The sequence below is a fragment of the Microcebus murinus genome, chromosome 12, assembly GCF_040939455.1.
Source record: "Microcebus murinus isolate Inina chromosome 12, M.murinus_Inina_mat1.0, whole genome shotgun sequence".
Taxonomy (NCBI): Eukaryota; Metazoa; Chordata; class Mammalia; order Primates; family Cheirogaleidae; genus Microcebus; species Microcebus murinus.
Genome location: NC_134115.1, coordinates 20,367,272 through 20,392,961, shown reverse-complemented (window position 1 = coordinate 20,392,961; position 25,690 = coordinate 20,367,272). Strand labels below are relative to the sequence as shown.

Below are 25,690 nucleotides of genomic sequence, written 5' to 3'. Positions count from 1 at the left end.
AAAATTCATCTTTAACTAGACTCATGCAGACACTCAAGCGTAGCGGAAAGATGTAAGTCCACCAGCGAAGTGGGAAGTTGAGCCACAAATGAATTGCTTGATAATGACTTCTGTTGCCTTCAGGGACATTGTTTAGTAAAACACGAATGAATTAATTTATTTTAGAATATAACTTGGGAAAGGGGACATTTGAGGTAGGTTTTTTTTTTTTTTTGAGACAGAGTCTCACTCTGTTACCTGGGCTAGAGTGCTGTGGCATCAGCCTAGCTCACAGTAACCTCAAACTTCTGGGCTCAAGCAATCCTATTGCCTCAGCTTCCCAAGTAGCTGTGACTACAGGCATGAGCCACCATGCCTGGCTAAATTTTTCTATATATTTTTAGTTGGCCAATTAATTTCTTTCTATTTTTAGTAGAGATGGGGTCTCGCTCTTGCTCAGGCTGGTTTTGAACTCCTGACCTTGAGCAATCCTCCCACCTCAGTCTCTCAGAGTGCTAGGATTACAGGCATGAACCACCATGCCTGGCCTTTAGGTAGGTCTTACAGTGAGAAAAAGAAGCTGGAAGCTAGAATGTTTTTGACTATCCAGTATTATCTTCATTCACTAATTTATTTAGAAGAGTTTTCCGAGCACCCACTGTGAACTAAGTGGGATTCTGGATATTCAGTGGTGAATATGACAAGGTTCCTGCCTACAGTTGGCTGCTGGAAGTGGCTGAACACCTGGCAGAAGAGACATTAATAGTTGAAGACAATGCAGGATGACAAGTATGCTGAAATAGGTAAATTTGGATTGTTTTGGAGTTACTGAGAAAGGGCTGCTGACAGGCTGAGTGGCAGGGGGAAAATTAGAAGATTTCTTGGGGGAAGTGATGGCTGACCTGAGTCCTGAAGGGTAGAAAGATTTATGTAGATGAAAATTTGGGGGAAGGGTGATCCAGATAGAGTAACTCATCCAAAGGCCCAAGGGGCAGATTCATGTGTTAGAGATAGTGGTGGTAGTGGAGTGGTATTCTAACATGTGGCGAGGGGCAGGTAGAGAAAAATGAGGATGGCAAAATGCAACAGGGGCCAGATCTTCAAGGGCTGCTTGTAATAGTGAGGGATTTGGATTTTAACATGAGAACAAAGAGAAGCTAGCAAAGGCTTCCCATTATGGAACACCATGAGCAGATTTGCATTTTAGAGTCATCAGGCTGGTTGCAGATTAGAGAGAGAATGAAGGAAAGGAAGGCAAGACCCGAGCCAGGTAACCAGTTTTAGAGATCATTTCTTTCATCCAAAATGGTCATGGGGGTGGTCAGAACAAGGTGTTACAAGTGGGAAGAGAGATGTGGGGGACTTTGGTTTTGGGGATTTAGAGCAGATTGGCCATTGGTGGCAGCGTGGATTTGAAGTGTGGGGTACAGGGAGATGTCAACTGGGAGAGAGGAGTGCTAATCGCAGGGACGGAAGGAAGGCCAGGCTGAAACTACGCTGAGAAATGAAGAAGCTGAGAGGTCATTGCATTTCTTCAGGACCTACTCATGGTGAGTGGGACTGCTTCCTACCTCGATTCAGTTAAATCCAGCAGCCTTGTTTTCGGACAATTTAACGTGGGCCAGAGGCTGGGGATGTGAAGACGATGTTAGGGCTTTCTCCTACATGGTGGGCACTCATGCTCATGGAAGACCATGGAGTTCATGATCTTCTGAAGGAGAGGGATATACACATATAATCTTAATCATAAGAGGGTACGATACAGGTACTTGTATGAGGTACAGTGGTTTTCCATTGCTTGTAAGAGAAAACTCAATTACAATGGACTTAAACAATAATGATCTTTTTCTTTTTAAGCCTTTATATGACATGTCTATCTAGCTTTATTGGATTCATGTTTGGTTTGATTTAGGATCAAGGATATCCTTAAGGATCCTGTTTCTCTCTCTCATGGTTATCTTCCATAATATCATCATCATTCAAAAACTGACTTTTCATGTTTGCAAGAAGCTTCGTTCTTCTTTTTCTTTTTCCAGGAGCTCTCTTGAGAAGAAGAGGGAAGGTTTTTTTTTTTTTTTTTTTTTTTTCAAAGTGAGCAAGTAAAACCTCTTTTCTTGCATCTTTGGCTCGATTTGGGAATGTGTCCATCTATGAATCATTACTTGCAGTGAGGAATTAGGATAATTGGTGTAAGCCTGAGTCTCTCATCTTCAACAACATGGGCTGCACAGGGGGTATGTGGATGCTGAAATAAAAATTTGAGAAGTTACCATGGCACAGATTCTGTAAGAGCTGTCATCTCTGTTGGTATGCACAAGGTGCTGAGGGAGCACTGAGTAGGGAATGACTGACTGCCTGGTAGAAAGCATTGGAAGCATTTACAGAAGCAGGAGACTTCACTGGAGCATGTAGTAATCTGCTTTGTGTGCCATAACAGAATGCCATGGACTGGATGGTTTCAACAGCAGATGTTCATTTTCCCACAGTTTCAGAGGCTTGGAAGTCCAAGATCAAGGTGCTGGCTGATTCAGTTCCTTGTGAGAGCTCCCTTCCTGGCTTGCAGACAGCAATCTCCTTGATGTATCTTCACGTGGCCTTTCCTTGGTGCAAGAGTATAGAGAAAGATTGATCTCCCTCTTTTTAGAGGCTACCAATCCTAGAGGATTAGGAGTTCAGCTTTATGATCCCATTTAATGTCAATGACCTCCTTAAAGTGCTATCTCCAAATACAGTCACATTGGGGGCCAGGACTTTAACATATAATTTTTGGAGGGGGACACAATTCAGTCTGTAGCAGAGCTGGACTCTGAAGAATGAAAAGGCATTTTCCAGGTGGAGAAAGAGGAGTACAGGGAAGGGTGGAGGCTGCTACAGGGGGAGTGAAGGCAGAACGTGTTGGCTCAGAGATAGTGGCTGAACTGCCTACAGCTGGGGATGTATCTAGAGATGGTGGGAGATGAAGCTGAAATTTTAAGCCTGTATTAGGATCTGAAGAAACCTGAATGCTTTGCTAAGAAAAATTAAATCTCATATGGTAAGGAATAAGGAACATACCATAGTACTTCTACTACTATGAAGAAAATGTCACAGATAATATGCAGATAAATCTGGATGTGCAGCCAGAAAACACATCTTGAATAGACTTTGCATGGCATTTGCAGTTATTCAGCCATTTCATTACCTATTTGCTTGCATTAATTTAGCACCCCAAGTGAGGAGGGGTAAATCCATCCTAGCAGATAAAAAACACCCCCCAAAACTAACTGTGGGTTTCTTTAGCTGTATTTTCACATGCCTCATAGGATGTTTCTAGATAGACTTCTGTAGCCACATAGGAAGGTCTTGTAAGCTAGAATTCAGCGAAAGAGAGCTTGATCTCCAACTTTGTAGCCTTTGTATGTTACAACCTTTGTGTGAGACTGCACAACTGTGACATAGTCATTGGGAAGGTTGGTAGAAGAGACAACTTGAGGTGTTTAATTAATTAATTAATTGCCTGATTAATTAATTTATCAGAGGGTTCCTGGTTGGGAGTGGGAGCAATATTTAAAACTGTTAAATGGAAGAAATCAGATAATTCCAAGCAACTGTCACACCTTGATTTTAAAAAATTAACCAGTTTAGAATTCTGGGAAACCCATATGACAGCAAGGTACTTAGGAAAGTGAGTGCTCCAATTACTATGTATGGACATAATAAATGAGAAGAACTAGACATTAAAGAGGCAATTCTCTAATGTACAATGTCAGCTGGGATGGGTAGAGTGGTAGGGGGTGGTGGTGCAGTGGCCATAAATAAGCCTTGTGCTTACTTCAGTCTCTCTTAGATCCTGGTTAGATCCTTAGATCTCTTCATTCCTTTGGAGGCTAATCATCTCTGGGAAACTGAGGCAGCATATTGCATTTGGTTGTCTTTGCCCTGAGCTTTGTGCTTCAGATCTTAATGGCCATTTGCCAGCCTTATGCTTATAGCTTTCTTGTAAGCACTTTTGACTGACTGTCAACCTGTCTAGGCTCTGTGAACCTATTTTCAGTTTCTCTTCCTTCCCTTCTGTGTCCTTTGCAATAGGTTCTTCCTGGAATATTTTCTTCATTTGTTCTAATCTGAAAATATATCCTGCTTTCCCTGTAACCCAGGATCTTCTTGCTGTTCTCCTTTCCTTCTCCTACCTCTTTTGCCAACATCACATGTGTCTTGTTTTACTGTTCTTTTTTTCCCCCCTTTACCACTTGCTAGGAAGTGAGAGTCCATATGGACAGCAGAGTCCATATTCTATCCAAGGACACATATGACATGTTTTTTGTTTAATGACAACTGTCTTCTTGCCTTGGTGGGCTTCTTGTCCTCCTGTATGGATTTTAAAGTAAAAAGAACATCAACCTTTCAGCTCAGTACATATTGTTTTCCGGAAGTGGTGGTGTCATGTTTTATTTTCAGTCTTTTCGGGGGGCGTGTGGGAGTAGCCTTCATAATGCCTCCTACATCTTCATTCAGGTGCAGAGCACTGTCTGTGCTTGAAGACAGTGCTAGCACTTACTGCTTGATCTGCCTAAGCCTTCACAATACACAACATGCAGTTTATTTCCCTGATGTCTTCCAGACTCAACTTCCCATACTGCTCCCTGACAGGGCTGGGGGTTGGAGTCTGCAATCTGTATTTCCCAGGCTCCCTGGCCAGGTGGTTGCCTTTGCATCTGTCATTAGGAGGCATTGAAAGGGGATCAATAGATGGGAAGAAGAAAGGGGCTTGTGGCTTTGGGCTCACTCAGTGTGGCAATTGCTGGGGTGTGTTCAACTCCAGGTAGAACAGCACTGTCTCAGTGTTCCCATCCTTAGCCGAGGAGATGCCCCTTCTATAAATCTGAAGTTGACTGCAGTGGTGTCTCCAAAGTGTGTAGCAACAATTCAGCTCATGGGCTTCATTCAACTAAGTGCCATTAGCAGCATCTGGATCTTACCATCCCTCCCCACCCCTATTTTTTTTTTTTTTAAATTTAAAGCCCTCTCCCTATTCTGCATGCTTCATATTAATTCCCTGAATTAAATTCCCTCTGTTTGAGATACCTAGACTGGTTTCTATTTTTTTGACTGAATATATCAAAATACAACACAGTGAGTTAAAAACAAAAATAGTGCAGCTTTATTTTTCCCTTTTGTTTATGGTAGGTGTTATTATCAATGAAGGAAACTTTTCTTATAACCCTTCTATCAAACTCCATACCATGGGACAACTTTATGGGTGTCACAAATACATAATCAGCACCATCTTGGGGGTCAGACAACAAAATATCTTGGATGCAGGTCAAGGGCAAACCATCTTATAATAAAATTCTAAGAGGTTAGAGGAGAAACATGGGTTCAGAGGAAATAGCACTGCACTTAAAGTCCAAATTCCTGAGTTTAAGTCTGCCTTCTTTATTTATTAGCCATGTAATGATGGGCAAATATTATATTCTCTTTGAGACTCTATTTCTTCTCTTGCAAAATAGTGGCATCAACATCCTAAGATCATAATGATACCCAAAGCAGAAAGGTGTGTGGAAATATTGTGCAAACCTCCTATTGCTGTAAAGATGTAACTGTGGGGAATGTTAAAGAAGGCCAAGTTCCTGCCCTCAGATTGGTGCAGGCTGATGATTTTATAATCAATTATACAATTATAGGTATTTAAATGTTTGAGAGCTCAATGCATAAAAAGTGACTTAACCAAGATTAAGGTAGCAAGTAGTTTCTGTTACCACTCGTGTTTTGGTAAATTGGCTGGAAATGCCTTGTCCTTTTGGGACCTCAGTTTCCTTATCTGTGACTGGGGACCAGAATACTGACCTCAGGCTGGTCTCCTGAATGTGTCGAATGTGTTAATTAACTGCATGTGATTGACTAGCATCCTCAAGGACAGCATGTAAAATGCCAAGTGTTCTCACTGATAATAAAGCACATACTTTCTTGATGGAGTTGTCATGAGGATTAATGATTTAATTGCGACAGAGTGCTCTGATATTCTTAGATGAAAAGTGCCTTATAACTTTGAAGAGGGAATATTATTAAATAGCTTCTGCTTTGTTTCCTGAAAGAGTAACTCCAAATAAGGCAATGCTGATCTGCACATGCCTATCTAAATGTTTCCACCTCCTTTTAGAACAGCAGGAATTGAGACAGTAGGAATTTAGAAATGGGGTTCAGAAGGAACCTGTAATAGAGTAATTAAGAATTTCTAATTTTTCTTCTGTAGTTGGCTATGAGGTCACTTCAAGATGATTCCTTCAATGTGGTTAGCAAATTATATAACTAGGAACTAACCAGTGCAAACACTTTTCTATTGATGAGGACAAAATCTGGTCTTTATGGTTTTGCAAATCTAACTATCCTAGTGCCTGTCATTTCCTAAACACCAACCACACTGGCTTCCTTTCTTTTCCTTCTACTCTCCAAGCTCTTTTATTTTGCCTTGTAACTTTTGCATTGTTATTTCTAACTTTTCAAAGGGCTGAGCATGGTCATTTTTTCCTTCCAAATATCAGGTTGTCCCCTCTCTTCAAAGAGGCCATTCTCCCAGGACTCCCCCTTTCCCTACAAACCCATCCCTCTATCAACCTTATTGATTGCCATTAATACTTATTGGTAAATCAACTTATCTTGTTATTGTTTAATTACATATTGTCTGTCTCTCATCATTAAAATGTAAATGTTTGATGATGTGGATTTTTTCTATTTCATCCTCTGCTTTTCAGCTGTACCTAGCACATAGTGGTTGTTCAGTGGAGTTTGCTGAATGTCTGAATTATTTATGCTATTTCTATCTTGAACAAAATTGTCCAACTGGTCAGTAAATTAGATTAACTTTACAGTATCTATAATGGGGCTTAGGGTGAAAAACTGAAATTTCTATACAATTGTGAATATCCAAGCAGATAGATATTAGAATAATAAAATATACAGAATCTAGTAATCTGATTCTTAAAATTCTTTTTCCCCACCTAAAGGGTTATATTGTTGACATTTCCTTTTTTTTTTTTTTTTCATGTATTTGGCTTTGTGATTATATACTGTGAGACTTTTGGGTTTTGAGAAATACAAAAATTATTAAGGTATATTAATGTCCTAGATCAGATTGGTCTGTAAACTAAGCTAACTAACTGATTTTGTGAATAAAGCTTTATTGGAACATAACCTTGTTCATTCATTCTGAATTTTCTTTTGTTCCTGCTGTTGTTTTTTTGAGACAGGGTCTTGCTCTGTCATAAAGTGGCTGGAATGCAGTGGCACAATTTTAGCTCACTGTAGCTTTGAACTCTTGGGCTCAAGCCATCCTCTTGCCTCAGCCTCCTGCATATCTGGGGCTATACTTACACACTACCACATTGGCTAATTTTTAATTTTTTTGTAGGGATGAGGTCTCACTATGGTCTTGAATTCCTGGCCTCAAGTGATCCTCCTGCTGCAGCCTCCCAAAGTGCTGGGATTACAGGTGAGGGCCATGACAAGCGGCCTCATTCTTTGTTTTCTATAGTTGTCTTGGAGTAACAATGGCAGAAATGAGCCAGCAAAGCCAAAAATATTTACTATATGTCCCTTTAGAGGAAAATTTGCTCACCTCTGTCCTAGAGCATTGTTTTTCCCACTGCGAGAGCTAGAAAAAGTTACAAGAAATTTCAAATTGTAAATTTGATCCAAGGAATTGTTAGTGGCATGCTCTGTTTAGAGTCTTATACTATTATTTTCTACTCTTTTAAGAACAAAAAGGTAAATAAAATAGCTAAACTAGCAATGTGGAAATAACTCTTTAAAACATCCTGAGGCTAAACTCAGTTTCACTCCAAAATGAGCTTTGAGTAAAAGAAATATTGTAATTGTGTGTGCTTTTATGATGACTTTTCTATATAGGATGGACATTATCAGCATACAGATTGGAGTTTGGTTTTAGATTGGAGAATTTGAAGGAGAGGGGGGAAAATGTTGGTTCACTTTTAAGACTAAAACAATTTTTAATTATAGCAAAAATAATTATTATTGTATGTCTATTGTGTAAGCCATGGATTGGGCTAGGTGCTTACATGAACTATGTCTTATTCTTGCAGCAAACTTCAAGGAAGAAACTGTTATCTCAGTTTTACAGATAAATACTCTAGTGCTTGAAGGACTACAGTGACTTGCTTGGAGTCCCATAGGTGATAAGAGGTGGCCTAGAATTATTATTAGAATCCATGTCTGGAGTTAGAGAAATGGGGGCTGCACTTTAAACACAATAAAGGCAGTGTTTCCCTGGCAAGGAAAATGTGAATTCTCACATCCTTCTCTTGTGAGTGACCTCAAGCTAGGGGCTTCCAGCAGTGTGGAGCAGCCAGTAGCCCACTGAACTGCTTTGACTCAAAGTGAGAAAGGCAAACTACTTTTCCCACATTGACTCCCAAATCTTTCATTTGGAGTAAGGTACTGCTCTGATAGAAAAGAGAAAGAACCAGAATAGAGAAGTGCTCTCTCTAGCACTTACCTGTTCATTTGAAATGCCTTCAGCAAAGTAGGTTACCTGCAAGTTTTTAAGGTGAAACATTCCTTTGCATTTTCTTTGCAAAGACAGCTTTTGAGAAAAGTCTCCTTTCAAACATTCCATGACTTTGGTCAAAGAGCCAGGAACCTGGTATTAAAGATTTCAGCACTGTCAGAAGCTTCAGCCAATGAGAGGGCTCCTGTCATTCACACTGGGGCTTGCTCAATATTTCTTGTGTTCCTTGCTTTCACCCTGACAGCTTCTAAGTCCCGGGGGACTGGGGGATTTTTCTTTATCTTTTTATTTCCTCTCCAAAGTGTGTATATTTATGGGAAGACTACTGAGTGGGAGGGGGTGGGGAGAAGGTTGGGGAGAATAGATAAAAGAAAAGAACAAAAGGTTGAACAATTTTTGTGCCTTTTTTGTTAGTCTTCATGAAATCTTAAACAAAAATATTGGCAATTTGTTCAGCCTTTCCCCCTTTTGCTAATATTTAAAAGCATTCAATTAAGATTTTCTGATGTGTCCAATGAGTTAAACTGTCCTGTGATATTAGAAAAATATTACACATATAAATAAAATACGTCAAAGCATTAAAAAGCTATTACACACACTGAACATAAAATGGCAGAATAATGATGGATCCCGCCATGCAGGAAACATATTCAAAAATATTATCTTCCTGGTAATGAAATGCCATCCGTTTCATTTTAAGCTAAATACGTTAGACATATCAGTGGAGTCTGTGCTGACACAGCAGTGAGTTGAAATTGAAAATCTGAAATTATATATATGATTGGACACAGTGTTAAAGTAATTTATAGGAAAAACCACGAATGTGCTGGGTCTGCACCTTCTGGTGAACTCATTTTATAGAATCAGATAGAGGAAAACTCTACCATTTCTAATGTGCAGTTAGAATGGCAGCCTGCCAGGGCCCCAATATATTCAGTATGAAAAGGGAGAAGGACAGACAGAGACGGGGAGGCAGAGGGGCTGGGGAGGGGCGGCAACGAGGGAAGGGGTGGAGGTGCCAGGGGTTGGGGGATGGAGGGAGACGGGGTGAAGCAGCCTGAGAGGCTTGCCTCAAATTACAGCAGTTCTGCATAAGCCATCAAGAAAACGGCGTTCGTTTTCATCGCTCCGACCTAATGGGATATAGCGACTGGAGCAGCTGTATTAACTATCAAGACAAGTGGGAGATAACAGGGGAACGCGTGTAGGGGCAGGTTCCGGCGAGACGGTGGCAGTGCTCTGTGATGCCACTCGCTGCAGTGACAGTCAAGCTCTGGTGGAGAGAGATCATCTGTCCCCAGAAGTTCAGGTGGAATGTAGAGTCTGACAGGAAGGGAGGCGATGGATGTCACTCACAGACCCACTCAAATCACCTGTCTGTCTGGTTGTCTGACTATCTCTCTGCCCTATTTTTTTTTTTTTTCTTTATCTTTTTCAACGTTGTGCCTGTTTGGCCCACAAAGTGCAGTGGGAAGTAGGATAAGCCGGGGAGGAGGAGAACAACAAGGCTGCGCTTTTGTGTGGAGATGTGTGACGAATTGGTACCCTGATGTGCTTTTCGTCTTTCATTTATATCCATAATCCTGCTTGAAATGTGGATTATGTATTCATACCGGGCTGGGCTCCTCCTGGAACGCCAGGGAGCCGCTGCTGTGAATTTTCATTTGGTGGCTGCCCTGGCTGAGGCAGATGTGGTCTCGCTTCTCCAGAAGTGTCCCTTCTCACCTTCTCCGATGTTTGAAGAGAAGGAAGAAAGAGTTGGACATGAAAGAAAGAAGGATGTTTTTTATCCTATGGCAGACAAGTAACTCTCAGGAAGGAAGTGCGGGCGCAGGGAGACTGTTGATGCCCTCCAGTGAGATGGAGATAAACATCACCAGGCCTCTGGCTATCTTAGTCTCCCTCTTACGCAACAGCCTGGGGATTTTTAGAAGAGTAAAAGTAACGACATCAAAAATGTGTGTAGCACTTTTCTTTCTAAGCACCAGGGGTGGTTGCTACTTATTTTAATAACTCCAGTTGCCGCTATTGGGAATGTGCTCTGTGGCAGGCACTGGGCTTTGCAGGGTTGCTGCATACACAGATTCACTACCTACGTGCTATGAGGAAACCGAGGCTTACAGAGATCAGATGACCCTCTCCAGGGTTACAAAGACAATGAGGGCCCCAGGTACAAACTCTAAATTCATCAAAGTCATGATGAGGCGAGAATTAGCAATTATTGTGGATGAATGGGAGGGTTAATGGCTTGCCCTGGTTCCTCCAACTAGCTCAGCTGGCTCTTGTATTATCCCATGCCTTTCTTCATAGCACTTAACATGGGTTGTAATTTCTGTTTATGTGTTCTTATTATTGTCTGCCCTAGGCACTAAGTTCATGAACACAGCAACTATGTCTGTTTTGCTCACTACTCTATCTCTAGGGCTTTGGACAATACCTGGCACTCAGCAGACACTCAATAATTGTTGGCTGTTTGGATAAATGAATGAATGGATGGATAGATGCATTTCCACTGATAGACAGATCTGGGGCCGGAGCCTGTCAGGCCATCCCCTAGAACACCTGTCATTTTTCAATTGTGACCACTGTAATGGTGGTCGTCTCCAGAAAGGAATCAATATTGATGAAGTCAGAGAATTAAAATATTCCAGGCAGCCTAATGAGGCATCTAGTTTGATCTGCTGTTCTTACCAGTGCTGAATAACTCTTAGCTGTTAAGGTTCTGCCTTGATTCATCCTGAGATTGGGGGCAAGACATACAGGATATCATAAGACAATCTGTTCCATTGCTTCATAGCAGCAATGTGTAAAGGTATTTTGTATAGAGGATCAGGTCTACTCCTAGAACTGTCATCGCACTGGCCTTTGCCACTCTGGAGCTCCACACATCAGGACTTTTTACACCTACATAGGCAGTCTTTCAAATGTGTGAAGACAACTATCGTGTTTTATACTTGCTTCTCTTTTGCAGGCTGTATCTACCAGTTCTTTAAGCCTTTCTTTATATGAAAAGATTTCTGGGCCTAACGCTGTCCTGGTCATCCTGGACAATCAATGTCCCCTTTAAAATATTTAACACAATTAAAATATCAAATATCATATTCCAAATGTGATTGATTCTTTCTATGATTATTGCTTTCCATCCTCTGAACATCCTAATATGATGCAATCTTTTATTATGTGAGTTTTCAATGAGGCCAGACCAGAGTGTTGAGCCATATTAAATTTATGGCCAGCTAAAAACTTATTTATTCATTCATTCAATGAATGTTTGTTAAGCTGATACTATATACTAGTCACTGGGCAAACACTGGTAGTAGGATGAATGAGACATGATTCCTGCTGCCTGCTGAGGACCTGACAATCTGTTGGAGAGTGCATGTGAGTTAACAATTATTATATTCTTCAATCATAGGATGCTTATTTAAAAATATTTGATCACTTTTAGAGCCATTGTGTATTTTACAACTGACATGCCAATACAGCATTTAATTTTGTACTCTATATATAAATCATTGGTATTTTAAAAACGTAGTTTTCTAACTGAGAGAATGTGGCGATTTCCATTTTATAAATCTGTTTAATAGTACCATGTGCCAGGGAAAGGTGTGATACAAAGGAGTGATGATCATCTCTGCTAGGGATGGATAGAAAAAGTTTCACAGAAGAGAAAACAAATGTTTTTAGGCCTTGAGGAATGAGCCTTGGCTTACCACCCCCATAGTAAGAAGCTCACAGAGTAAGAGGGTAACGTGACTGCCAGGCTAGGCAGAGAAGCAAGGTGATCATTTCCTGGGTGAGCAATGAGAAGAAAACTGGGCCTCGCTGCTTAGAATGCCTTATGACAAAGACACTTCCCCATACATAGAAAGAACATGATAAATGTCTTCAGTATGTATTTGCTGTAAAGGTTTCTATCCTCTGAACATATATGATGCAGTCTTACATTATGTAAGTTTTCATAGTGGCCAGACCAAAGTGTTGAACCATATTAAATTTATGGCCAGCTAAAAACTTATTTATTCACTTATTCAATGAATGTTTCTTAAGCCAATACTATATACTAGTCACTGGGCAAACACTGATAGTAGGATGAATGAGACATGATTCCTGCTGCCTGCTGAGGACCTGACAATCTATTGGAGAATGCATATGAGTTGACAATTAAAAAGAATTCAAAAGAAAACAGGCATTGATTCGGGGTTATAAAAAGTGAAATCTAGAAAGATGTCAGGAATCTGTATCCAAAGGCAGCATTTGTAATGTACCTTGAAATGAGGTACATCTTATTTCATCTTATTGGGATCTGAAACCTTAGGTTTCACTCTGGAATATGTGGTGCTGAGGGACTGGTTGATGCTCTCTTTAATCTCGGTGTTAGTTTGCTATAGATAAAACCAAATGGGATTATTGACATTTTTCTCTTTATCAAAAGCTAAAGAACTGTGGGAGGAGGACAGATGGGAGAAGGAAATCATCGTGTAAAGAATTTTGATTCTAGGTCCAATAAGCTCTTGCCTTGCGCCATTTTCTTGTTGAATGGCTTCAGTTTAGGGTCCTGCTTTCAGTATGTGTCTGTTTCCATGATTCCTAATTTGAACAGATTTTTCTTCCTGTTGTTAAGTGGGGTTTTCTCAGTATTGTTCGCACAGGATTGCCTTCCTCCAGTGCAGAACTTCTCATTTACTGTAGTTGAATTTAGTCATATTAGCTTTGTCCAAACTTTTCATCCTGTCAAGGTATCTTTGGATCTTGAACTTTTCATTTAGCATAACACTTATTCCTCCCAATGTTTTCATGTTGAAAATTTTGTAAGTGTGTTTTGCATCTTCATCTAAATCATTGATATCAAATTTCAACAAGGAAAGAACCAAGGAAAGAACTCTGTAGCCGTCAACTAGAGACATGGCTGGGGCATGACTCCATCCATGAATATGAGTGTTAGAGTGTGCAAATCCACCATTGAGTTCCCATCACGGAGTCCTTCTGAAGTGTTTTGATGGCATCCAGACAAACTATATTCAGGACAAGTTTCTGAGCACCTTCACAATTCCATCAAGAGGGAAACTGGGTTAGCATCACTTAGAGATATGGCTGATAATTATTCTGTAAGGTAAACCCTTTGCTCCCAGAAACCCTTTGCTCTTTCTGACCCCATGCTGCCTCCCATATCAATTCCCTTCTGCTCAATCCCAACAACCCCAGTGACCCATCCTTTCCATGGCTCATCTTTGATGAAATGTTCCCACTGACTCTTCCTTGGCTGTCCCGAAAGCCATCCAGCACTCCAGAAGACAAGAGGGGAAGGTCTATCATGGAAAGGCAAAATCCAATTTCTATTTTAGCTGTGCTTTTCCTTTCTGAAATCACTAGTTTCATTCTTCATATTTTATGGACTGAATTGTGTCTCCCTTATCCCCAATTCCTATGTTGAGTCTCTAACTCCCAATGTGACTGTATTTAGAAATAGGGCTTTTCAAGAGGTAATTACAGTTAAATGAGGTAGTAGGGTATGACCTTAATCCGATATGACTAGTGTCCTTATAAGAAGAGGGAGAGACACCAGGGATACACATGCACAGAAGAAAGGCTGTGTAAGAACACAGCAAGAAGATGGTCACCTGCAAACTGGGAACAACCTCATGAGAAACAAAACATGTAAACACCTTGATCTTGGACTTCCAGCTGCCAGAACTGTGATCAAACAAATGTCTTTTGTTTAACCCACCCACTCAGTGGCACTTTATTAAGGCAGTCCTAGCAGACATATTACTATTTAAGTGCTAAGTACTATATTTCCTCCCTCTATGAAACTAATCTTGGTTTAAAAACAGCTTTGTTTTTTGAAAGGGGGAGGAGAAAAATCACCATTACTATACACTTTTTAAAGGACATATCTTAGGCAGGGTGCTGTGGTTCATGCCTGTAATCCTGGCACTCTGAGAGCCCAAGGTAGGAGGATTTCTTGAGGTCCAGACTTTGAGACCAGCCTGAGTAAGAGAAAATCCTTATCTCTACAAAAAAATAGAAAAGTTATCTAGGTGTGGTGGTGCACGCCTATAGTCCCAGCTACTTGGGAGGCTGAGGCAGGAGAATCACTGGAGTCCAGGAGTTTGAGGTTGCAGTGAACTATGATGATGCCACTGCACTCTAGACTGGGTGGCAGAGTGAGACTCTGTCTTAAAAAAAAAAGACATACCTTAACTGCAAAAACATTTAAATCTGAAAAAGCCTACTTAGTGCCTCTGCTTTTGTGCACACTCACAAGCATACTTCATACTTGGGGATAGTTTGATTCAGAGAAATGGAGTGTTAAGAAGCCTCTCATTTTTTTTTTTTTAACATCTGATATTTAGTGTGGCATTAATTAGAGTGAGTCTCTCCCTAGTTGGCAATCACCAACCAGGCAGGCAGGTCATTAAAAGTTGCTGAGTGTCTCAATAGGTTTACATGTTGTATATCACCTCAGAATGATCACCTCTTTCTACCCTAAATGACAAAGTCTGTGAGAAGACATATAGGTAAAAGGAAATAGCATTCCTTCCTGGTTTCCAGAAACATATTTTCTTCTGAAGTTAAAGGATCTTAGTGAGCACTGTAGCTTTACTTGCTGCAGAGATCTCCTTGGATCTCTGCTATTACTCTCTAAAACCATGGGCCTCTTTCTCTATTAGACATCTCACCAAGGCCAAGTCTTGGGGTTAGATGGTATGGTTTTCTGTTACTTCCATGACAAATTTCCACAAACTTAGCAGCTTAAAACAAAACCCACTTCTTATCTCGCAGGGGAAGCATTGATTTAAAAGCTATACATTGGGTCCCTACAGTGTGTCAGACACCAGCAAACCATAGTCAACGAATCAGAGCACCTATTCTTTGAGCTTTCATTGCAGTGGGAGGAGACATATAAAAAAACAAGTAAGCACAATTACAATTTTTTTGAATGCTAGGAAAGAAAAAAGTCTTTCGAGTGTGAGAAAGAATCAGAGTGGAATTCAGGTAACATAAAGGCTTCTTTTTTTTTTTTTTTTTTTTTTTTTTTTTTTTTTTGAGGCAGAGTCTCGCTTATTGACCAGGCTAGAGTGAGTGCCGTGGCGTCAGCCTAGCTCACAGCAACCTCAAACTCCTGGGCTCGAGCAATCCTCCTGCCTCAGCCTCCCGAGTAGCTGGGACTACAGGCATGCGCCACCATGCCCGGCTAATTTTTTATATATATATCAGTTGGCCAATTAATTTCTTTCTATTTATAGTAGAGATGGGGTCTTGCTCTTGCTCAGGCTGGTTTTGAACTCCTGACCTTGAGCAATCCGCCCGCCTCGGCCTCCCAAGAGCTAGGATTACAGGCGTGAGCCACCGTGCCTGGCCAAGGCTTCTTTACGGAGAGGGCATTTCAGGTGAGGTGAGAAGTAGGAGAAGGAGCTAGCCCTGTTTGAGTGTGGACTAGAGCTTGCCAGGAAGTAAGACATGCTTCAGATCTATTAGCTCACTTAACCCTTTCAACAGTTGTATGTGATAGGCACTGTGATTATTCCTATTTTTGAAAGCAGTTAAAAAACTTTAGGTCCAAATAATTTGCATTTAACCTTCGAACAACGTGGAGGTTAGGGGAACTGACTCCTGGCACAGTTGAAAATTCAGGTATAACTTTTGACTCCTCCAAAACCTAAGTATTAATACTGACAGTCTACTATTGACCGGAAGCCTTACCGATAGCATAAACCATTGGTTAACACATACTTTGTGTGCTACATGTATTTTATACTGTATTCTTACAATGAAGTAAGCTAGAGAAAAGAAAATGTTATTAAGAAAATTACAAGGAAAATAAATTTGCTATTCATTAAGTGGTAGTTCATCATTAAGGTTTTCATCCTCGTCCTCTTCATTGAGTAGGCTGAGGAGGAGGAAAAGGAGAGGTTGGTTTTGCTGTCTCAGGGGTGGCAGAGGCAGAAGAAAATCTGCCTCTAAGTGGAACCACACAGTACAAAGGGTTAATTATATTTGGAAAATGATCCCAGGAGGCACTGTAACGGAGTGGAGACATGACACAAGGAAGGGAAGAAAACAAACTGGGGGTACACTGGTGAGAGATGACTGCTGTGGGAAGCCCCCCGCCCCAGAGATGCTAACTTTTTTTTTTAAGTGAAACCTAAGCATTAAAATTGTATGCTTTGTGTATGATAAAAATAAACCTTTATTTGTTTAAGCTATAGTATCAGGTGATTTTGCTCTTTGAAATGGAACACGTTTCTAGCTGAAATAATTCTATGCAAATATGTGGCCACACAAATAAGCAATTAGTGTTGAATGAATAAAGTGATAGAGGGATGTGGCCACCTCTTGCCAAGACCATCCTATCAATGCCCTCTCTGTGTCCAGACCTGCAGACCTGTAGTCTTTTCCATTCCAGTCTATGTTGCATGCAGACCCCAGAGGGATTTTTTTTTTTTTTAAACTCACAGACCTGACTCTGTTCCTGTCTTGCTCTGGGAAAGCTCATCTGACAAAATTCCTACCTGGGATACTCTCCCTCTTTATTTGGTAAACTCCTACTCATCTTCAGGACCTGTTTCCTGTGGCACTTCCTTGCAAAACCCTTTCTAAGACTCTCCCCACATCCTAGGGCGGACATCTTAGGTCCCTCTTCTGGGCCTCAGAACATCATTCACTTTGAAAAGTTGACCAGGTGATTCTAACATGTAGCCACAGGTAAGAACTGACAGATGTTAAGAGGATAGAAGAGGATGCTTAGCAAAGGGAAGAAGGAGACGATGAAGTGTCAGATCCTGTTATAGAATAAGAAAGTGGAAGAGACCAAACAGAAGGTGAGGCAGAACCCAGTTAAGGATGACATCTTCACTGGGAAAGGATAAGGGTAAGGAGAGCTTCTTCTCTGAGTATGTTCTGTTTGGGATGCTTCTAAAAAGAGCTGGATAATGCAGACCACTAGAGCAACAAAGAAGACAGAAAATATTTCTGAAAGGAAAAGGAGGAATGAATGAGTCAAGTTCATTGTTTAGGCAAGACATGAAGCATAAAAAAGAAAACAGATTAAAATAGGTTGTTTCTGGGTGAAAGTTTGCCTAATTGAGTTTTGAGAGTTGAATAGCATGAACTGGTAACTTGGATTTTTTTTTTTTTTTTTTTAACATTTAGAACTCACTTGGGAATACTTGCAAAGATAAATGGCACACACTATGACCAAGATTCTATGGTGACACTGCCATGCAGAATTAGGATGAATGGGGTGTTTGTTCCTATGGAGGACATGGTTAATGCTCACCGAATACCCATGGGCTGCTCATTTTCCAGCCCCTTTTGCATTAGGTGAAGCCATGAGTAAGTTTTGGCCATTAGCTGTGAGTGCATGAGTACTGTTTGTTTCTGGGTGTGACATGAAACCCTCCAGCTCCCTCTTTTCCTGCACAGCGAGAAATGGAGCCTCCCTTTCTTAAGACTCTAGAGCGGAGCCAGCCCCTTCCTTCCATCCATATAGACATAGCATAAGTGAGAAATAAACATTTGTTGTGTCAAGCCACTGAGGTTTACAGGTTATTAATAGGATTTATTAATATAGATAACTTAGCTTATGCTGAAGAACTCAGTTCTTGTTCTGTGTAAGAGAAAAAAATCATGACGGAAGAAGACAATATGGTTTGATAAAATGGGATTGAACTTTACAGCTTTTCTAAATAAGATCTTGGCAAGAACCAAATAGTTTTAGACCTGGAGCACAGTTGTTAAGAGGAATTATGATCCAGGAGACCGAACACTTGGCTGGGTTTCTTTAACACCCATTTCCATCTCCCTGCAATGAGGAAGGAGATATTAAAGTCTATCATGTAGCAATTGATGTCTATTACAAAGTCAAGTATTTGTAGGATCCTCGAACCAATCACTAAATACATTCATTAAGTGCTTACTGTGTGCCGATCGATGAAGTAGGTATTAAGGAAAGATGTAAAAACATTGCAAGGCATGATATTATTCCTAATCTTGAGTGTTTTTCAATTCAGAAAGGCAGAATTGATATCTGCAGATGGAGCTAGGATGGGGGTGGTGGGATGTAACTGAAAAGATTCATCAGAAGATGTGAATTTTAAAGTCAGATTTTGAATGTCTAAAGGGCATAAAAGCCCAGGGGGGAATGAAATATGCAAAGAAAGTTCAGAATTAAGAATAAATGACATTGGGGACTTTTAAAAAGTTTTACAAGTCAAGGCACATAAATAAGTGTTTAACATGATCACATTTTATAACAACATTGATCGCCAGGTTTTCAAGATGGAAAAAAATACATTTATTACTTCTTTATGAAGTTAATACAAACCTGATATTAAGGAATATACACTAATCTTTAATTCAATATGTAAGAATAGAATTCATATGTTGAAAAAATGCCTTTGAATGAAATTATAGAGTAGCTGCTATATTTATTTCCCACTTTTTGACTTATAGTTTTTGATAGACATAATAGAATTATTAAAATTCAATAATTAATATATAGTATAATTTTTTCTCCATAATATTATAAAACACTAAAAAAATTGTTTTTATTTTTCCCCAAAATGTGACTTTGAAATGAGAAAGTTTAATGCAGCGCTTCAAAATTAATCCTTATCCTGCTCATGACCACAAAGTGAAGTATGCCTGAATTCCTATGGTACTTGTTTTACATGACTACTATTGGTAGGTGGTTTAGGCTAAGAACTATATTATTAGAAGTCTGCATTCTTAGTGGTGGCAACATATTATTATTATTATCATATTTAACATTATTATTTATTTAAGAGCTTATGTTCAAGATTCTGGCATTGCTTTTAAGGGACTTCAAATATATTATTGGTCAAAAGAGTATTCTTTAAAATTTACAGTTGGGGTATACGCAAGTATCTACTAATGTCAGGCTAATTAACCCCCCAAAATAAATATATACAAGGAGTAACAGTAAATGTATAGATATTATTCAGAACCCTCATTTTAATTGCTGTATTGTTTGATTTTATGAATCTACCATAATTTAAACTCCTCACACTATAAAAACCGGTATAGTAAAGAATATACTGCCACAAATATCTTCTGAAATATATATTTACATGTATATGTATATTTATTTTTATATGCTACACACACGTAAGCACACAAACACATATATAAATAGAAAAACGTCAGAATGCTAACAGTGGTTATTTTTTGGGGGGAGGAACTATCCTTTATATATTTTTTCTTTTCTCTAGTAGTTGAGATTTTATAACCTCTCTATGAACAGGAATGTGTGTGTGTATATATAAAAGTTTATTTATCATTTTTCATTCCCTCTGTTTTCTTACTATAAATATATAAAACATTAAAGACCATTTTAAAAAGTAAAACCCCATAATCTTATCACCATAACACCATTATTATAATTTTTATAGTATTGCTTTCCATTTACCATCCTATTGCATGTATATTTGACAGCAGTGTTATAAAATTGCATTTGTAAGTTTTGAATAAGTAATATATCCATACAGTACAAAATTCATAAAGATATAAAGTATCTACAATAAGAAGTATATGTATACAACATAATTTTAAAAACATACTTGTTATATTCTTCTGCTTCTCAATATAAGGCTGCCACATTCTTTTTAATGGCAGCTTTGTTTTATCAAATTCCCTCTTGGGTGTTTGAGTTGTTTCTAACTTTTGTTAATAATAATAATGTAGTAAATATTCTAGTACATATGTCATCTTACACCTTTGTGACTATAGCTGTAGCATAATTTCTTGGATGTGAACTTTCTAATTCTCAATCTGTATTTCAAAAGTTTTGGTAGATATTGCTAAATTGTCCTCTATGGAGGCTGTACCATCTTACACCCTCACGAAGCAATTGTGAGGGAGTCAGTTTCTCCACACTCTTGTAAGCACTATGTGTTATCAAACTCTGATCTTTCAATTTCAAAAGATTAAAGGTTATATCTATTTTTTCATATGCACTCATATGATGATGTGTATGTTTTCATATGTATGTATATTATTATGAATGAAGTATAGCACCTTGTCCTCCTTTTAAAAGGGACTTTTATTTCCTTTTCTGTGGGAACTGTTGTTAATTTTCACCATTTTTCTATTGATTTATTTGTCTTTATATTATTGATTATAGGAACTCTATTCATATTACGCCTAGTTACATACCTCTCTTTCTTTCTCTCTCTATCCTCTCTATAATTAGAGATGACAGATATAGATATCCATTTTCTGAAATATTTTCAGAAATAGATTAGTATTTCTGTAAAAATATTTATAATTAATGAGTTGTAAATATTTTTTTCCAAGTTTGTGGTTTATCTTTTAACATTGTAAAATGACTTTTTTTTACCATGTAGAAATATTCTGTTTTATATTTTAAAATTTATCAGTATTAATTTTTATGGATTTTAGGTTTTGTATTATACTTAAAAAGGTTTGTTCCAACTCTGAGATTAAAAAATATTTATTGTGTTTGTATTTCATTTTAAAAATTTGCAATTTCGATAATTCTAGAATTTATTTTGAAGTAAGATATGAGGAATAAATCTAACTTACTTTATTTTTCCAGATGGCTACCTAATTTTCAAATACCATTGATTATTAGTCTTTTGTCTATGGGGACATAATTCGACTTTCAATACCATGCAGTGTTTACAATAACAAAAAATGAGATAAAAATATTTAGAAAATTTGAAGTGACTGTATTTTAATCCTTGGAATAATAACTCAATAATTAATTCTAAGATAATTTTTAAAACAATGGACATTAATTTAAGATAAAGAGAACTGATTTAAAAATTGAAAATGAATATAAAGTATAATCAAGGAGCATTTTATCTGTATTTTCCAAGTGCTGGTCTGCCTACTTATGCTGGGCTAGTTATATAAGAATCACTTGGACAATGTCTACCCTAGTCTCTAGGGTAGGCTCTAAGCATTTACATTTTTAAAAAATGTTCCCCAGATGATTTTTATAGTACATCCGTATTTTGAAACTATTAGTTAACATGGTCATAGAATTTTGTTTATTCTATTTCTATTCTGCTACTGTATATAAAATCCAAGATATTCCTTAGAAAAAAGGTGTCAGATTTATGTGCTTTAGGACTCAAGTTTGTATACATGTCTAGTGTCCATTTCTCAAAAGCACAGGAATTTCCATTTCTTCCATCCTCTGAAAAGCAGAGCTGGCAATATGCCTTCACAGGTGCTTTTATTCCCTTCTGTCTCATGCCCCGTTCATTCTGCCGAGGCTGGGCTTGTATCCAGTCCTCTCTAATAACCTCCATCTTCCTCTCCAGCCCCTTCCTTGGACAGTGGCCAAGAGGAAAATCCTGCTCAGCTGCTCCCTTTTCCCCCCAAAACCTGAAGATGAACAAGTACTAAATAAGAAATTGCCAATTTTTACTACAAAAGCCTATGAACTATATATTTCCCCTGTGTTTGAAATGATTTAATAAATAAAAAAGCAGAATTTATGTATGCCATTACTTCATATTTCCATTATTTTAACTAAGATAAGATATATCTTATCTTAAAAATAAGATATATAATATCTTATAAGATATATAATCTTCTAATCAGAAATAAGATATATAATCTTCTAATCAGAACTTCATCCCCTCTGTGTTGATAAGAGGATTTCATAAAATCACGATAGCTGATTGGTCCACCCAACTGATCACACCATACACATCACATCTTTTGTTTTCCAACTTTCTAGCACTCTTCCCTGTTTCTATAAGATGCCAGGATTGTATACCTTTGTGCCTTTGGACTTGCTCTTTTCCCTTCCCAGTATACTATGCCTAAACCCTATTTTGATCATGATGAAATAGCTATTTGGAAACAAATAATTCTGCAATAATATTGACTATTTTATGCTGTTTATTTGTTTTATGTATCTTTTCATTCGCTAGGATATGAGTAGGATTTGTCCTGGCAATTGGCAAAGGAGTGTCACTTGATGAAACGTGGTGAAAATTGGAACTCTAAGGCAGGGGTGGTTTACATCCAAAAGTAAAGTACATCTTTTTTAATGGTGAAGGAGGAGCCTGTTAAGATTCACATGTGAGCCACACTTGGGTTGAACCTAAGCGTTTTCCATACCACCGAACTGATAAATTAATATAAAAGTGGTCCCAGGCTGGTGATATTCCTAGAATACCAGCAAGAAATAAATGCAAACACAGTTGGAGGGTATTTTCACAACCCAGGCCACAGGAAAAAAAAATTCCCATTTAAGACAAACCTATCATAAAAAGCATCAAGAATAATTTATCATGAGTTACAGTCAGCAGAAAAAAATAGTTTAGCATGCCAAACCCTGAGATAAAATAATAATAAAAAGCTATAGATTTAGTATCTTTTAAATGTTTAACAAAGAAAAAAGAAGGACAGCGAAATATAAAAAAGTGCACCAAATGATGCCAAGGCAGGTTTGAAAAAAAGAAATTAAATTGAACTTCTGGAAATGAAAAAAAAAATATGAGAATTTGAAATTAAAATTGAATAGAGAAGTTAAATATCCATTTAGACTCAGGAGAAGAGAAAATTTGCACCTTAGAAGACACATATAAAGAAAATACCCATGTTTCAGCACAATGAGATAAAGAGAGGTGAGAGATAGGAGAGTAGAATTATGTATTCTATATTCTCTTAAATGAGTTTGAGAAAATCATAGACAGAAGAAGGGGATGCAGATTAGATTTTTTTTAAAACTCCTAGATTAACTAAATCTTCATTTCTAAAGTATCTGAATGCTCAGTGATACTGACTTAAATTTTTTTTGTAGTTGTTGTTCTGTTGAACATAGATATATTCAGAGGTTTCCTAGAGAAGTCCTGGGTTACAGACATACACCCTGTTGCCTCATTGTGTAGAGGCAACCCAATTTCCCCTTGATTGTTAGAATGTCATTCTAGCCAATACAGAAACCCCATTCTGTAAGGGGCTTCTTTCTAGAACCACTGCTGATACCAAGTATTCACTCAATAGTACTGGAAGGAAGAAAGAAAAAATGAATAAAACTTGATTATTTGATACAAGGCATGAAAGGATACAACTTGTGAGAAGCATGACAAATTAAAAGTACAAAATAATCCAAATATATCTTAAGTATCTAATGTATAAATTTTACCAGTTTAAAGTAGAGATCTTCTGATTTAGGTTATTTCAAAGAGACACACCTGAAGGTTGTCAGTAGAGGTAAGGAAATAATGTGTCTAATATTGACTAGAAAAAATGGATCAAGCTATATGTATCATCCTTACTAAGTACAGAATCATTACATAATGAAACAACTCATCAGGAAGCTATAACAATCCAGATTCTATACACACCTCAGAACATAGCCTCAGTATACAAAGCAAAAATTGGCACAGTTTCACAAGGGTATTATCAAATCTTAAGTCACAGAATGAGATTTAACATACTGCTCTCAGTAATCAATAGATTAAGCACACAGAAATTAATAAGGAGGGGTAGAACAAAGTAATGGCTAGATCAATCAAATAGACATATCTAGAATTATGTTCCTAAAATTAGATAAATACATACTATTAGGAAAATATGACAGAACAAAGACAAATATTAAAAATAGAAGAGATAATAAATTAGAAGACAGTACAACATCCAAATGATGGTGCTCTACAAAGGAGAGGGAAAAGCAGATCAGTATTATCAATCAAAAGATTAAACAATTTTCTCAAACTGAAGGTCATGGGTTTCAAAGTACAAAAGAAATAAGTAAGCATAATGGATAAAAAGAGACCCATTGTAACACATATCACTGTAAAATTTCAGTGCAGGGGGGCCAGAATTATGATTGTCAAGGTTCCAGTAAAAAAAAAAGATAATGTACAAAAGATGAGTAATAATTGGCTTTTTATTTGTCAATATCAACACCAAAAGGTAGAAAACAATGGAGTAATATTTCAAAATTCTGAAGAAAAATAATTGTCTTCCCAGAATCCTGTGCTCAGGTATACTATTTTATTTTTACACATTCTTTCTTTAAAATCTCCTACAGAAGATACTTCAAAGAATGAGGAATAAACCAGGAATGAAAGCAGAGGATAAAACCGAAATAATAAAGACATGGGACATGGCATATAGAAGATCCGTCACAGGAGAAATGTAAAGGGAATATCTAGCATGATGGTGAAGATGGATTCTAAGATAATAGCTGTGCATCAGGTATGCTGGGGAACTATCCAGGTTGGAGCAGGTCAGAGGATGTGGGAGAGACTTCTTCAGGAAGGTAAAGTTGATAAACTACTGGATATATATGATAATCTTGAAAGGAGTTTTAGACAGTGCTGAGTTTGGTCTTGAATTAATTGTAAATTCATAGAAAACTTAGCAAATAAAAACAAGACAATATATGCTTTGAAAATTAAGTTGTTAGCAAAGGGAAAATAATCATAGTTTACTACATGGTTCAGCTGTGAATAGTGTTTGCATAGTTGTAATAATATAAACAGAATATTTATCTAAGTAAAATTAGTATATAGTTCTATTAGGATGGATGATAGAAAGAAGGGAGAGAATATGTGTGTGGTGGGAGCTGGGAGCAAAAGCTGATCATTCAGTGGAAACTCAATAGAAAATTAAAACTGAAAAATCAAACGGTAGCAATGCAAGCTAGTTATGTAGAAACACAGAAATAGATACTCAAAGAATCCGTTAAAAGATACAAAAGTCACTGCCTTTGTGGATGAAGAAATGGTAAGGAGCATACTGTGTTTCACAAGTAAATAGAGTCATTTGTTTCTTTAAAACATGTTCATCTATAATTTCAATAGAATAAATACCTATCTTAAAATGAAAATCAGTGAGATTTATCTCAGTAACGACTTAAAGGAAAAAATCAACCAATAAATATAAGACACACATGTAATTAATTTTCAACATTTACCCATGAAAATATTTCTTAGCAAACTTTCTCAATCTGGTAAATGGTAATTTAAAAAGCTGTAGCAAATTTATATTTCATAATGATAGGACAAAAGCAATATTTTCAAAGCCGGGAACAAGTCAGAGATTCTAACTGTCAAAAGCTCTTCTCAGTATAGCACTTGAGATCATAGATAGCACCATAAGACAAAGCATGAGAATGGGAAAGGAAGAAACATATATATCATTATTTGCAGATAATATCATCTACCTAGAAAAATCCTTGCAAATCTATAG

The 25,690-nt window shown here is 37.8% G+C and overlaps 1 long non-coding RNA gene across 1 annotated transcript in view; it reads left to right on the top strand.

Annotated features, from left to right (window-relative positions):
- LOC142874361 (uncharacterized) overlaps positions 1-25,197 on the top strand; it is a 133,847-nt gene extending 108,650 nt beyond the window's left edge. Inside the window, exons 3-4 of the long non-coding RNA XR_012922179.1 lie at positions 7,367-7,447; positions 24,528-25,197. This is a non-coding gene — a long non-coding RNA (uncharacterized LOC142874361). The remainder of the gene's footprint in view (positions 1-7,366; positions 7,448-24,527) is intronic.
- Positions 25,198-25,690: the final 493 nt, after the last annotated feature.